Source organism: Felis catus, chromosome B4, assembly GCF_018350175.1.
Source record: "Felis catus isolate Fca126 chromosome B4, F.catus_Fca126_mat1.0, whole genome shotgun sequence".
Lineage (NCBI taxonomy): Eukaryota > Metazoa > Chordata > Mammalia > Carnivora > Felidae > Felis > Felis catus.
The window spans coordinates 121,344,594-121,360,041 of record NC_058374.1 but is presented as its reverse complement, the minus strand read 5'-3'; the positions used below and the strand labels follow the sequence as shown (position 1 = coordinate 121,360,041).

At 36.3% G+C, this 15,448-nt stretch overlaps 1 protein-coding gene across 3 annotated transcripts in view; it reads right to left on the bottom strand.

Moving 5' to 3' along the window:
- ANO4 (anoctamin 4) overlaps positions 1-15,448 on the bottom strand; it is a 416,845-nt gene that overhangs the window by 213,799 nt on the left and 187,598 nt on the right. The gene's annotated exons all lie outside the window — the stretch shown is intronic.

Below are 15,448 nucleotides of genomic sequence, written 5' to 3'. Positions count from 1 at the left end.
GGGCAGGAACTTTTGCTTAGCACAGAGTAGGCCCTCAACAAATGTAGGTTGAATGAATGACTAAGGCTCTGTGGTAGTTATGAAACATAAAGGCCATAGAGCTACAAGGCAAGCTATAAGCTCAGATACTAGAGTCCTACAACTGAGCATTCAAATTCTTATTAGGAAACATTGAATCTCTCTAAATCTTGGTTTCCTCATCTATAAGATAGGGGTGATATTAATAACAATCTCACAGAATAGCCATGAGGACTAGATGAGATAATGCATGAAAAGCTCTTAGCTGTCAAACAGTCAGTGCTCAGTAAATTGGAAGTCATTACTATTATCACCCATAATAATGTTTCAAAGGAACACTGACATTTGTATAGAACTATCTAGCTATGAATAATGAGAAGCCACAAGTCCATCTTTTGTGATACCAGCATGCATTTCAGTGACTGTCAAGCACTGTAGACACAGTGAACTTCTTAAATGCATGCATGCGGTTGCCTTACTGAAGTTGAGACTAAGCTTCCAAACAGGAATTAAAATGGGTTATTTGGTTTATTTCCACCAAGTTCAGCCACTGTGAATAAGGAGAAGTTCTGATGCTTTTCAACCTCTACTAAGTCCTTTGTTCTGTTCAATAACCAAAGACCTTATAATAACAATGATAAAAAAATAAAGAACAAGAATATTCACTACTGCCTCTAGGCTGGCTCTGGGCTATGTGCTTGTTCATCTCATTTAGTCTTTACCTTTGAAAAGAAGGTGCAGTGAGAAGTAACTTGCCCAATGTCACACAGCTACTAAGTTGTGAAGATGCAATACCAATCCATGCTCATAACTACCATTCTTTAATAGCCCCTATATCAAAGCAGTTACAAATATAGGCTGTCAGAAATAAGAAAACTGGATTTACCAACAGTCCCATGTTCTAGAACTTCAGACCAAGATAAATACCACTGCATAACCTAAAAAGCAAAGGACTTGCTAAATAGACTAATCAATAGAAGCCCAACTTATTTACCTTTGTTTGCCTTAGTCAGAAGCTCATAAATTCATGTGCAAGTAGTTTTGACTAATAGCCACAAATTTTAATAACTAAAATTACACAAATTTTTAATATTTTTTTTTGTTAAAGAACAGTATAGGAGTATAAGAAGTCACAGAAGCAGCAATATAAAGGGGGCATTCAGGTCATTAATGTCTGTTTAAAGAACATTTAATGCTTAAGATAAAATTAAAATGTGAGGAAAATGAATACAGAGATACAGATAAATAGATTTGTCTCAAGTATATTTAAAAAAACACCCTTTTATATAACTAGAAAAAAAGACAGAAAGAAATTAGTCCACATGGGTACACAGGTTATATCTCACCTATAACATTATGGGTATATTTTGTTTTATTCTTTATCTTCTCTATTTTTTTTATAATAAACAAAATACTTTTATAATTTTAAAGTCATTAAAAAATTCAGATTGTGTCAGTAGAGAACATTAAATATTTAGAATTCAGGATTCAAGTCTTAAAGACTATAGATGTTAAACCAGTAAGGGAATAATTTAATATAAAATTTTCTAAATTAATTCAATTCTTTAAATGTATACATTAAAGAGCTCAAAATTGTAGGATGCAGCATTCTCTTCATGGAAAACCTTAAGATCACATTTAGAATCCTTAACATTTAAGGTATCTTTCTTCATCTGCTCTAGAAGAAATAAAAAATATACTTTCATAAAGTGTAATAATATAAGGGTCTGGAACTTCTGACAGGAAGTCATTCATTAAAGTCCAACATGACAAAGTAGGGCTTTTGCAAACTTTCCTAAATAGAAAGTGATCACTTGTGCAAGGACATTTTCAAATAAATCCTTCAAGGTGACAATCTTCACCTTTAGCACATACTGTCAACTGAACAAGACTAAATTACTTCAATACAAAACATTCTATGTCTACTTTGAATGTCTGGTATTTATTTATTGTTAGTCCTATAGCTTCAATGTGTTCTCTAAAATGTTGAGAATCATATCTTCTGTAGTCAAAGAGGCCTCTGACTTGAGTCAAAACACAAAGGTCTTTTTTCAGAGGCAAGATGGTGAAAATGTCATAGTTTCAAACTGATCAAGTTTTAAAATAAAATATAACCCCCATTGTTGTTGACAGTGACATGCAAACCAAATATAATCCCAACAAAACTAAACCAGTAAGTTACATTAAAGAGGGAAGCTGAAAACTTTCCTAAAGATGTGGAGAACATAATGCACAATTTTAAAAATCAAAAATAGCCACAAAATTCATGTGATCTCCAATTTTGCCTTGAGATTCTCTCACACTTGATTGATTATACTCAAATCTTAATTATGATTCTGCAGTGTGAGAGTACAGTTGAAAGTAGTTTCAATAAAAAGTAACCTTGACAGCAGTGCTTACATTTAATAAAAGATCTTCAGCTGGGCAAACAATAGGTAAAAAATTCATTTTAGATTTATAACTAGCTTACACAGATTTAGCTAAATGCTTACATACAAAAGGAACCAAAAAAACCAAGCTCTAAATAGGAGTCTCAATTAGCAAATATGTCAATGCCTCTCCCATTCCATCTCTGTCTATAGAAATCCTTTTCTCCATCTAAGCCCCATCCTAAATACTCTGCTTCAGAAAACATTTCTTGATCCTAATAAGCAAACACCACTTTCTACTATTTCTATTTTGAACTTTTATGGCTACCTATATTTTATCTTTTCTGTGGTACATTTTTCTATCAAAAATAAGGTAGGTAAAGTACCTAGCACAGGATAGAGTAGACACAGACATGTGAGCTCTCATTTCTCCCCATCTAGGTTTTTTCTTCATCTCTAGCACTCTCAACTAGACTGTAACATGATGGAGGCCCGATAACAAACTTTACTCACTTTTATCTCCTAGAGAATCTAAAACAAGGCCTTGAACATTTTAATTGCTCAATTAATGCTCTTATACTGCAATTTCACATTACTAGTAACAGTGGATACAGACTAAGAAAACATCCCAGTTTTCTTTCCTCGTCCATAATTTTAAGGCATCTTGACAGGTTATCTATAGATAACTATGAAAGACATGTTCTAGATCATACATTTACTTTTTGTGAAGTCTTCTCAAATTTTGTCAAATAATAAAGAAAATGCTGAGGTACCAAAATCTTAAAGCTTATAATGAAAGTCAAGAGTTGCCAAACTTACCCCTTTCTCAATCCAAACCTATCCCCTGAGTACACTCTCAAGAGTTTGTTTTTACTTCTTTTGGCTATTTATGTGTAGGTGTTCCATTGTTTCTTGATCCATTTTATTTATTACTTATTATTACCTGCTATGATGTAAGACAATATAAGTTATATTACTGCCACTTCCCTTTGTCCTCCACCCTCCCATCAAATCACCATTCTTAGTTATTCTGTTACATTTAATAATATATTATATAATATATAATAATATTCTGTTATAGTTTAATAATTTTAAATGACTTAAAATTCAATTTCTTGTTCAACCGAATTCAGACAGATCTTATATTTGCAAATTAGCACAAAATGGTACAAAAAAGCAGATCCTGACATTACATTGACCTGGATTTGAATTTCGTTTATATGTGACCCTGAGACATTTTATTTAATGTCATTATTTTGAGCCTCATTTTTCTCATTTATAAAATGGAAAAGATGAAATTTTTGGAGGCTCCATTGAAAATTATGGACAATTATTTATATATATATATATATATATATATATATATATATGCAAATATGGCTCATAGTGTTAGATCACCAGGTGAGTATCTATTTTCTATGTTTTATCTAATTTTATATGGCATATTCCTTCTCTGGAAAATGAAGGCCAATTCCAGGTTTAGGGTATAGACTAAACAAAAACAGTGCCTTAAAAAAATTCTGTAACTTGGACTTGGAATATTTATTTCACATTGAAAGAGAAATAAAGAGAAGTATGACAAGTCAAATCTTACCTTCCCCATGCAACACAAAAGAATGGGGGACTCTGTAAAGTAGGCCAGAGGGGACAAATGGTATTTTCTGTGATTTCCTCATAATTAATGATGCTAGATGTGAGCATCTGTCTACATTTTACTTATATTCTGTAAATAAAAATTGGTAGTTCCTGTCCTGAGAGGCATTTTTTAATACAAATTGTCAAATGCAATATTTTTACAATATAGGAAGCAGTGATATACCAAAATTTTATATAAATATCTAAAATAAATCCTCATATGTAATATTTTTGGATTTAATAGGCTGCAAAAATACCCTTTTTTGTAATTGAGAGTTTGTTTTCAATTCCTCATAGTGAATTCAGTGTTTCTATGACAATGTTAAGATGAAGAATGGTATTAAGGAGAGGGAGCAGTACATTCTGTCTTCTTTACAAACTTTTCCTGCATCAAGCCAGGGTTCAAAATGTATCTTTTAAGAAGGAAGAAAATGATTTCAGTTCTTCTCAAGGATCTGAAGTCGAAAACCCTAGATTCACATGTGGGATATTCCGCTGGCTCTAGAAAAACTTTCCATCTCCGTGTCTTACCTTCATTTATGGTGCTTACCAAAATCTATTTAATGTGCCACAAGCTAAAAAGACTTTACAATAGAGGATGCTTCGTAAGTACTATTGTGAAAAGACACACAGATCACACTCTTTCATATTAGTGTTTCATAACTATAAATCTAGTAATATTGGAAGATTATTCTCTTCCAAAAGAAAGCTCAGCATTGTATTAAGAGGAATAAACAGACTGATTCACCCATACCAGTCACTAGCTAAAGATATTCTTTCAAATGTTTAACATTGAGTAGTTCTAAGGACTCAATTCTGGACTGGATCCTGACTGGAAAATCGCATTTAGCTAATAGTGGGTAGAAGTTTCTCAGGTCTAAAATGGAAATAATAATCCCAGTGCTTTAGCCAATAATGGCTGACTTTCAACAAAACTGTTTCCATGTTTCTCAGGACTGGCAAGACTGTGATCTCCTAAATTATAATGCATCCTTGCACTAGCAGTTCCAAAGAGAGTTTGGAAACCAGAGCTGCAAAGCTACAAAGCAGGAAAGATTTGTGAGTTCTGCAGGCAGGGCTTCTTGGTGGGTGGGCAGGGGCTCTTGCAATATCCTAGCTGGTGAGTTCTGTTGCTGTGATAACCGGCATTCTTTAGAGGAAGAGAAGACAGTATTTAGGATTAGGAGGGGTTGCAGAATAGAAAACATGAGACCTTCAGCATTACTATAATGTTGTTTACTTTCTTGCATGATAAATCTATAGATGGGCTTGAGATGAATGTATGAAAGAGTATGGCCTTGCAAGACAGCAAGCTTCATGAGCGCTAGGGTTCTGCCCATCTTGTACATGACTCTTACCTCTAACTTAGGAAATTAAGCAGAACGGAAGCTTACTATTAACTACCTACCACAATTATGGGCTCAGGTAACTAGTTATAGTTGTATGATCTTTAGTTAAATTATTATTTAAATTTCTCCAAGCTTCTTAAATATAAAATTGTTTCAAATAACCTCAGGCAGAAGATACAGTTTTATACTTCACAAAACACAGTCCTTGTTCCAGAAATTAGTCATTTTGTTTTCCCTGGGGCTGCCTTTTCTGTAGCTTTTCTTCACTCACTTTGTGTGTTCAACTGGTTGTGAAAAGACTTCAGAAAATTCTCTCTACATGCATCATATAAGTCAAAATATGTGCATATGTCTCTAAGCAAAGGGAAACAAAAATGCAAATATCTAAGGGAAGAATTTGGTACATATTTTTAGAAAACACAATTCTGTTACTCAGCAAATGAGAGCAAGGAACACAGATACCAATGCCCAAAATAGCTTGTTTTCCTAAGCACCCCCTGTTTACTAAACTCACATCACACATCACAAAAAAAAAAACACTTAAAGAGGAAGGGATTCAAATGAAGGATAATTAGTGTTATTTCCAAATCCCACCACTGACTGTTCTGAAAGATACCACATTCACCTTCAATTCAATGAGAAATAAAACAGAAGTCCAAAGTAACTCTTATACATTTTTTACCACATAATTTCAAAGCCATATGGAAGATCTTAACTTCCAGTCACACCCAAAATCCATTTCACAAATAAAACAAATATGTAATTTCACCCAAGCTTCAGATCTATTCAAGGAGAGCAGCCAGGTTCCTCAGGTTCAGTAAAAAAGTTTCGGCCACAATTCTCAATTTTTTCTTTCCAGATAAGATGATGAGAAAAACACCAAAATTTCACACTCAAGTAATTCTCATCTTCAAGGGGAAAAAAGTGGCACAGTTTAAAACACACACACACACACACACACACACACACACACACACACACACACACACTCATAAGAAATACAAGACGTAGGTTTTAGTCAGGGTGCATCAATTATTAATTTTGTACTTTGGGACAAGAAATTTCATTTCCTGACCCATAGTAAAATCAGGATAATTCCACCTCATAGACTGCTAAAAGAACTTAGCAAGATGTAGGAGAAATATTTATGAAAGCCCTTTGGAAACAATGGAGCATCATCTAATGTGAGGTAGTGGTATCATGATTATTATTGTTGTAAAGAATGGCCATCCATTTGCTTTTTCCTTACTTTTTTTCTCTAAGGAATGAGCTGAATCTTGACTTTCATCTTGGCAGAACTAGAGACAAGTCAGCCTTAGTGTGGCTTCTTAAGAAAGATATAAGTTTAGGGGCGCCTGGGTGGCTCAGTCAGTTAAGCATCCGACTATTGATTTTGGCTCAGGTCATGATCTCATGTTTGTGAGTTTGAGCCCAGCTTCAGCTCTGCACTGACAGAGCTGCATTAACAAATTTTAATAATAAATAAAGACACAAGTCTTTCTTGGCTGTCCATTTTTAAATCTCTCCCTACTTGCTCCTTGTGTCTCCCTGTCCCTTTCACTGTAGCTCCTGGTAAACATGAAAGGCAATTCTAAATTCAATCTGTTCCCTAATTTGAGACCAGACCTTGACATGAGGGCCAGAAAGTAATCACTAAAACTCAGGGCAATGGTTATGTGTTTTATAATATTGGAACTAGAAAAGGGGAGGATAAAAAAAAAACCAAGTGTAATGCAGAGTACAACAAAAAAGAAGTTAAAAAGTAGAGCATCAGTTAGATAAGTTTCCAATGGAATCCTACTGGTCCCCTTTACAGTAAGTTCTTCTTACATCAAGGTTTTAACTATTACAGGTCTTTTAATTTAAATTTTCCAAGACTTTGCTACACTAACTTGCTAGAAATATACAGCCACCAAGTTGTTTGAAGAAGAAGGTAACATCGCACACTGAATGACAAACTCAAACTACCTGATTTGGAATCTTGCCTCTACCATTTACTGGCTGTATGTTCTTGGGCAAATTACTTAACCTTTTCTGTGCCCCAGCTATAAAATAAGGATAACAGCAGAGAATATTAGGGGAATTAAATAAGATAAGTAATTCAAGCAGTTTAACAGTTCTTGAGGTTGAGAATATGATACAGTGCTTAATAAATTATAGCTATAATTTGATTTATGTCAAACATTTAACACCTCTGTATACAGACTGAACTACAGACATTAGTCCTATAAGAGGACTAAAGTTCCTCTTGTGTGAAATTGACGTGTCCCAGCACTTGGATACCATGTCTACATAATCATGCATAAAGGGCTGCTCAGGTTTTAAAAGATAAAAGAAATTGTGTTAGAAATTATTTGGAAAACCATGAAACGTATCAGCAAAAAAAATCATTTCACAAATTCTAAAAGAGAATATAGGACATATAATGGGATCAATAATATTTCTCTGGGACAGTATGATAGGCCTAACAGATTAAGGGAAGGCAATAGAAATATTTCAGATTGCAGAAGGCTTCTAATTCTATTTTATATGGCATAATCATTAAACTGGGATAATGTGATCTATACTCACACCAAGCTTTATGGTTTCAAATTCAAAAGATTGCAGTCAATGCTTCAGTTTACTCTACTCTTGACCCTTAAATTATAGTCCCAAGCCTAGTGCCATTTAATACTTCTATTATTTGCCTATAAAGGGGAATAGAAAATAACATGCATAAATTATGAGTGGCTGAAGGATAAGGTCAAAATAAAATCAACACACAAGAACAACATCTGAAACAATCAGAAGGAAAGTGAAACCACACAATACAAGATAGAGGTAAAGGGCTCCTGTGTCAGTACAGCACAGTGAGAAGCTGTCTTACTGATATTCATTCCAGCATGAGTTAACTGGAAAACTGCTCTATGGTAGAGTGACCGAGCAAGAGAGGGTTCTGGGACATATTCATTTTCAGCTTCTGAACTGTGTCTGTGATGGTGAGAACAAAAGTGATCACTACCATTTATTACTGAGCACCTACTATGTGCCAAAAATCATACTGAACATTTTACATTAATGAATTTATTAACTTGTCCTAACAGTGCTACATAGAGTTGCCAGATATAGTGCATAATAATACAGGGTGCCCATTTATATTTGAATTCAAATAACAGCTAGTAATTTTTTATTGTAAGTGTACCCCATGCAATATTTGGGGCACACACCAAAAAGTTTTGCTGTTTATCTGAAATTGCTATGAGTCCTGTATTTCATCCGGCAACCCTAAGGCCATGAAATAGGTATTAATATCCTGGTGAGAAACCTGAGATTCACAGAAATTAAGTCATTTGCCCAAGTCTGCATAGCTGTCAGGTAACATATCTGGGTTCAAAATCTCTAACAACAAAGCTTGCATTCATAACCAGTATAATGCACTGTCTCTTTTATTATGCTCTTTCCTATATAGGAATGGCCATCCATCCATCCTCCTGTTGATATTCTAATTGACCTTCGAAGTCCAATTTGTAGATTATATGCCTTGTGAATCCTTCTTAGATTTTTCCAAATAAGAATATTCCTATAACTTTACTTTTATCTTTGTTCCAGCCCTTAAAACAGTTTGACTTCTATTACAGCAGGTTACATACAGGTCCCTGTAGTGGACATTCTTCTATGTGCATTTCTCTTTTCTAACATCACCTCTATTTCCTTTTGGGACAGTGTCTTTCCCTTACTACATGTAGCCCAGGTGAGAGGAGAAATCAAGGGGTCCTACAATCCTATTATAAAAGCTGAAGGGGGAAGTCTCCTTCTGTCCTATCCTTTCTTTCATCACCACCTCCCAACCAAGGAAAAGGTGCATGGCCAATAAGACTGTCTCTCCTAAGTCTTGAAAAATAAGACAAATGGTAATAAAAATAATAAATAACTAAGACAGATGGTAAGGGTTCATTTATTTCAGATAATTAAGTAATTTATTTCTTGGTTTCTGTTCCTTTTCCAAGGCTGGTTTCTATTTATTTATTTATTTATTTATTTATTTATTTATTTATTTATTTATTTATTTATTTATTTATTTATTTATTTTTCTGTATGCCTAGTGTTTTTTTATACGAAATTTATTGACAAATTGGTTTCCATACAACACCCAGTGCTCATCCCAAAAGGTGCCCTCCTCAATACCCATCACCCACCCTCTCCTCCCTCCCACCCCCCATCAACCCTCAGTTTGTTCTCAGTTTTTAAGAGTCTCTTATGCTTTGGCTCTCTCCCACTCTAACCTCTTTTTTTTTTTCCTTCCCCTCCCCCATGGGTTCCTGTTAATTTCTCAGGGTCCACATAAGAGTGAAACCATATGGTATCTGTCTTTCTCTGTATGGCTTATTTCACTTAGCATCACACTCTCCAGTTCCATCCACGTTGCTACAAAAGGCCATATTTCATTTTTTCTCATTGCCACGTAATATTCCATTGTGTATATAAACCACAATTTCTTTATCCATTCATCAGTTGATGGACATTTAGGCTCTTTCCACAATTTGGCTATTGTTGAGAGTGCTGCTATGAACATTGGGGTACAAGTGGCCCTATGCATCAGTACTCCTGTATCCCTTGGATAAATTCCTAGCAGTGCTATTGCTGGGTCATAGGGTAGGTCTATTTTTAATTTTCTGAGGAACCTCCACACTGCTTTCCAGAGCGGCTGCACCAATTTGCATTCCCACCAACAGTGCAAGAGGGTTCCCGTTTCTCCACATCCTCTCCAGCATCTATAGTCTCCTGATTTGTTCATTTTGGCCACTCTGACTGGCATGAGGTGATACCTGAGTGTGGTTTTGATTTGTATTTCCCTGATAAGGAGCGACGCTGAACATCTTTTCATGTGCCTGTTGGCCATCCGGATGTCTTCTTTAGAGAAGTGTCTATTCATGTTTTCTGCCAAGGCTGGTTTCTATAGGCTTTCCATCCATATCTTCCAGATTTAAATTCCTTCTTTGCTTGGATTAAATAGTTTCAGTTGTTTATAACCAAAGAACCCTGACTGATTGTTTCTTTGGACATGAGTGTAAGCTCCCTAAGGTCCAGGTGTAATAGAGTTCTACACCATTCCAGTCCCAAGGAGTTATCTTCCAAATACATATTTGTATATAGTAGGCACTCAGAAATGCTTATAAACTCAAAGGGGGATAAATTAACTGAAATTGTTCAGAGCTGATAGCACAGAAGATCTACAAGGCTCTCTTGTTTTTTCTTTTTGTACTTCACAACCAGTCTGAGTGAGCTTTTGGAAAGCACTTTGAGAATTGTGATTATTAACTGTGTAAAAAGTGGATGAATCACTTGATAGGCCTCAATAGTACTAAAATGTCCATGATGCTTCTAAAATCTATAACTCGCTAGAAATAAGTTTGAGAGCTCTTATCTCTCAACAGAGAGCTAGGATGCATTACTGCTAAGTACACTAAAAATAAAAGGATGTAACTGAAGTCACATCTATCTTGCAGAATAGGAGTTTTAAATATATGTATTTGGGTTTTTAATTATAACTTATTTAATATCATTTTAATTATAATTCTATGCTAAAGAATTGGCCTTATTTATATTTTCTACCATTATCCAATGCAAGTAGGGTTCAATATCTATGATAAAATTATGGATAAACATAGTGATGTATTCTTAAGGTGATATCAGTGACATGAGATATGCTAAATTATCCCACACTGACATTACACCATTAGCAAATAATACTTCTTTAAATTTTTATTACATTAATTTCAGCATAGGATGTCAAGTAAACACTGACTCAACTCTACCTGGGTCAGAGATGAACAAATATTCTATGTAATTCTGGGCACTGTAAATTCAAAGAGGCAGAAGTGGGTAGAATGGTAAACAATCTTAACACCGTATCATTGAAGGAAGAACTGAAGAAACTAGGAAATGTTTCAGTTGGCAAATAGCTCCAGATGAGTTTTTAAACAACTAAAGGAACATCATTTGAAAGAATTTAGATTTATCCTGTGTAACTTCAGAATGCAAACCTATACCCAGGGGGTGGAATAGATTTCAACAAACAGCAAATAATCATTTAGTAAAACCTTCTCTGAATTATGGAGAATACAAAGATAAATTGAATACAGTTCCTGCATTCCAAGAGAACTATGAAGTCTAAAAAACATACTGACTTTGATAAGGCTTCCAAATTGTGTGAAGTACTGGAAAGTGGGAGGTCAATTCTGACTAGTGAGATGTAGGAAGACTTTTGAGAGAATGTGGTATTGGGTTACATTTTGAGTAATGATAAGGGCTGGATAGAGATTTACTGGGGAAAGGGGCATTTCAAAAGTGACATGAGCTTATCTGAGAAACAGTGAGGAGCTGTAGATGGTTAAAATAGAATAAGACAGGTTATGGAGTACAAAAGATAAGCCAGAAAAACTGGGAGAGGTTAAATTGCAGAGGGCTTGAAAAACTGGACTCACAAGGTTGCGCTTTCTTCTGGACAGCCATAAAGATTATTAAGTAGAGGAGGGATATTATTAATGGTCTTATTTGGAGGAAAACTTTAGACGGTCCAGAAAAATAATTAAAGAAAGTTGTGGAAGGCAATTCCCCAACATCCAAAACCCTTCCATTGGGCCCTCCATAGTTCTCCTCCTATCATCAGTCTTTTCTCAGAATGTTCCCTTCATTATCTTGTTCTTATGAAAGTCTGGCTCTTCCACAGGCCACTGCTTCCTTGTGGCTCTTTCCTATGGTACTCTTTTTCTCCTACGGTCCTCACACCAATGGACCTGGAGGGGAGAAAATATCTTCATTGAGTCTTAATGCCACCTTTAGACCACTGGTCTTTCCTTTTCTCTAAGCATCCCCAGCCTTGAGTCTCAGGTTGTTATATGAACCTTCAATTCTTCATTGCATTTACTTGCTGCCTTCCAGGCCATGCTCCCTCATTTCTTGATGAGGTAAACTCCTGGCTTATTATCACTCTTCCAAACACTATTTAATTCTTGACCATTTCAGTATCTATATAGGTGATCTTTCCCAAACGCTGGCCTCTCAAGTCTCTGAGAATTCTTTCCTCCAATACTCTTGCCCTCCACCCTATTAAAGCCACTCATTTCATACCCTAGTCTAGACCCTGTTATTACTAATAACAGCAACCCCTCCATAATATCAGTGCCAAGCATTCCACTCTCTCATAACCACCTCTTAACTTTCTAGCTCTTCTTCCTATCCTAACCTTGACACCCTTCCAACCCCTCTGAAACCTCCAACCAACTGATCTATCAACTTTCCACTGTTCCTTATCCCCTTAATGGCCTCACTCCCCACCTTACCAAGCCTGAATCACATAACTGATTGCTCTCATTCCCTCTTGTGCACCTTTGATACCCTCTCTCTTTTCTTAATTCCTTGGCAAAATCACAACCCTGACTAAATATAACTGTCCATCTGTTCTATGTCTTCACACATGTCTCTAAACAAGGTTAAAGAACAACACACAACCATGATGACCTGTCCTACTTTTTTTTTTAAATTTTTTGTTTCAACTTTTATTTATTTTTGAGACAGAGAGAGAGAGCATGAACGGGGGAGGGGCAGAGAGAGAGGGAGACACAGAATTGGAAGCAGGCTCCAGGCTCTGAGCCATCAGCCCACAGCCTGACGCGGGGCTCGAACTCACGGACCGCGAGATCGTGACCTGGCTGAAGTCGGACGCTTAACCGACTGCGCCACCCAGGCGCCCCATGACCTGTCCTACTTTAATTTCATGACCATGAATCTCAAATGGGCTTTTAATGTGGATTGGCTGGCAATCGTATTTCCCCTGCCCATTCCACACATCATCATACCATCTCCCTCTCCCTCCCTCTCTGAACAAGGCTTTATTCTCATTCTCAGTAATGACCTTGCTTCCCACATTACAGATAAAACTGATACAGTAGGAAAGAACTCTTAGACCCTCGTCACCCTGCCAACAGCCACACATACTCTCCCTTCCCATCTGTTATCACAGATAAATTATTCATGATTCTATTGTGCATAGCCCTCGTCTCTCACTGACACCCACATCATGAATTCTCCCCTATCCTGAACATCATAAATTATCTGCTGGAGATATGCTATTTTGAAAAAAACAAAATGATCTCTTGACTTTACCTCTTCTCTAGCCAGGGCCTTATTTCTTCATTAGCCTTCACAGAAAAATGGCTTTTAAAAAGTTGTCCATATTCACAATATCTAATTCATATCCTTCCATTCTCTCTTACACTTAACTCAGGGGTTCATCCCTACCACTGCATCAAAACTGTTCTTATCAAAATCACCATGGATCTCCACTTTACTCAAATCAATGGCCAACTCTTAGCTCTCATCTTACTTGATTTTCATCAACATTTAAACTACATAATCACTCCTCAACTCTTGATTAACTTTCTTTACTTCCAAAACATGTAATTCCTAGTTTCTCAACATCCTTTACAGTCATTCTTTCTTGGTCTTTGTTCTCACCTACCTTTATTATTGGGGTCACCCAAATTCCAGCCATTAATTCTCTCCCCTTCTCTATCTTTACTTCTTTCTGTCATCTCTTTTCATTACATGGCTTTAAAGCCCATTTATATGTCAACAACAGTTGATTTTATATCTCCTTCCCAGACCAATCTCTCAAGCTCCAGACATGCTTATTCCACCACTCATGTGATCTGGCCAGTTCTGGATTATTATCATGTCCATAACCAGACTTCCAATCTTGGCCCTACTTCTTCCCTAAAACTCACCAAATCTTCTTCCCCTGCAGCCTTCTCCATCTCAGTTGATACCAGCCCAATTTACTCAGGCCAAAAATCTTGGAGCCATCCTTAGCTCTCCTTTCTCTCTTAATCCACGTCTAACTCATTGGGAAATCTTGATGACCCAACATTAAAATACTTCCAGAATCCAGATTCTCACTACCATTTCTGTCACCCCTAGTTACAGCTACCATCATCCCTTGACTTGACTATTATAGTGGCCTCCTATTTGACCTTTCCCCTTTTACCCTCTCCATCTGTAGTGTATTCTCACACAATAGCTAATGTAGTCCTCTTAAAATTTAAGTCATATAATGGGATTATTCTGCTCAAAAACCTGTAAGAACTCCCATTTTGCAAAGAGCTCTAGGACCTTATAATAGTCTACAAGGCCCTGCTCCATCTGGTCTCTATCTACACTGATGTTTCCCCCTCACTCTAGGCTCAGGGGTCTCTGTAATGTTCCTCAAACTATCAGACTCCTTCCTCATTCCATGAGGTATGCCCAAAACTTGAAGAGTACCTGGCAACCTAAGAGGCCTTCAATAAATATTTGTTCAATGAAAAGCAGGTAGAACAATTATAAAGGTATTAAAATTTGTCAATGATACCCCAATAAAGCTGGAAAAAAATTAAGAAAAACTATTGTAGTAGTCTGAAAAACCGCTAATGAAGGTTCAGTTCAATCCTCCCCTGCAAATATTTACTGAAAGTACAAAGATAAATAAGCCAGAATCTCTGTCCTTGAAGACCTTATGGTAGAAAGACAGGTAGTTTAAAAATGTTAAAAGACAAAGGAGCAAAACCAGGGCATCCTAGAGAGAGCAGCATGAACAAAGGTTGGGAGACATGAAATAGCATCATATGTTGGAGAGTTGAAAGCAAGTCAGTCTGATTAGATGTGATGATCTAGTAGATGCAACCACTTGGGTAAACTATAGTCCCCAGTTACTCAATGAACACTAACCTAGGTGTTCCTGTGAAGACATTTTGTAGATACAATTAAAGTCCATAATCAGTTGCTTTCAGTAAGAAAGATTATCCTAAATAATCTAGGGAGGACTGATTCAATCAGTTGAAAGATCTCAAAAGCGGAGCTGAGGCCTCTCTGCAGAAATTCCTCGTATTGACAACAGCTTCACCTGTGCCCAAAAGTTACAGCATGCCATTCATGATGGCCTGCTCTGTGGATTTCACACTTGCCTATATACCTTCCCAATTATGGAAGCCGATTCCTTGAAATAAATCTCTAAATATCCATCTTCTACTGGTTCTGCTTTTCTGATTGAACTGGGACTGA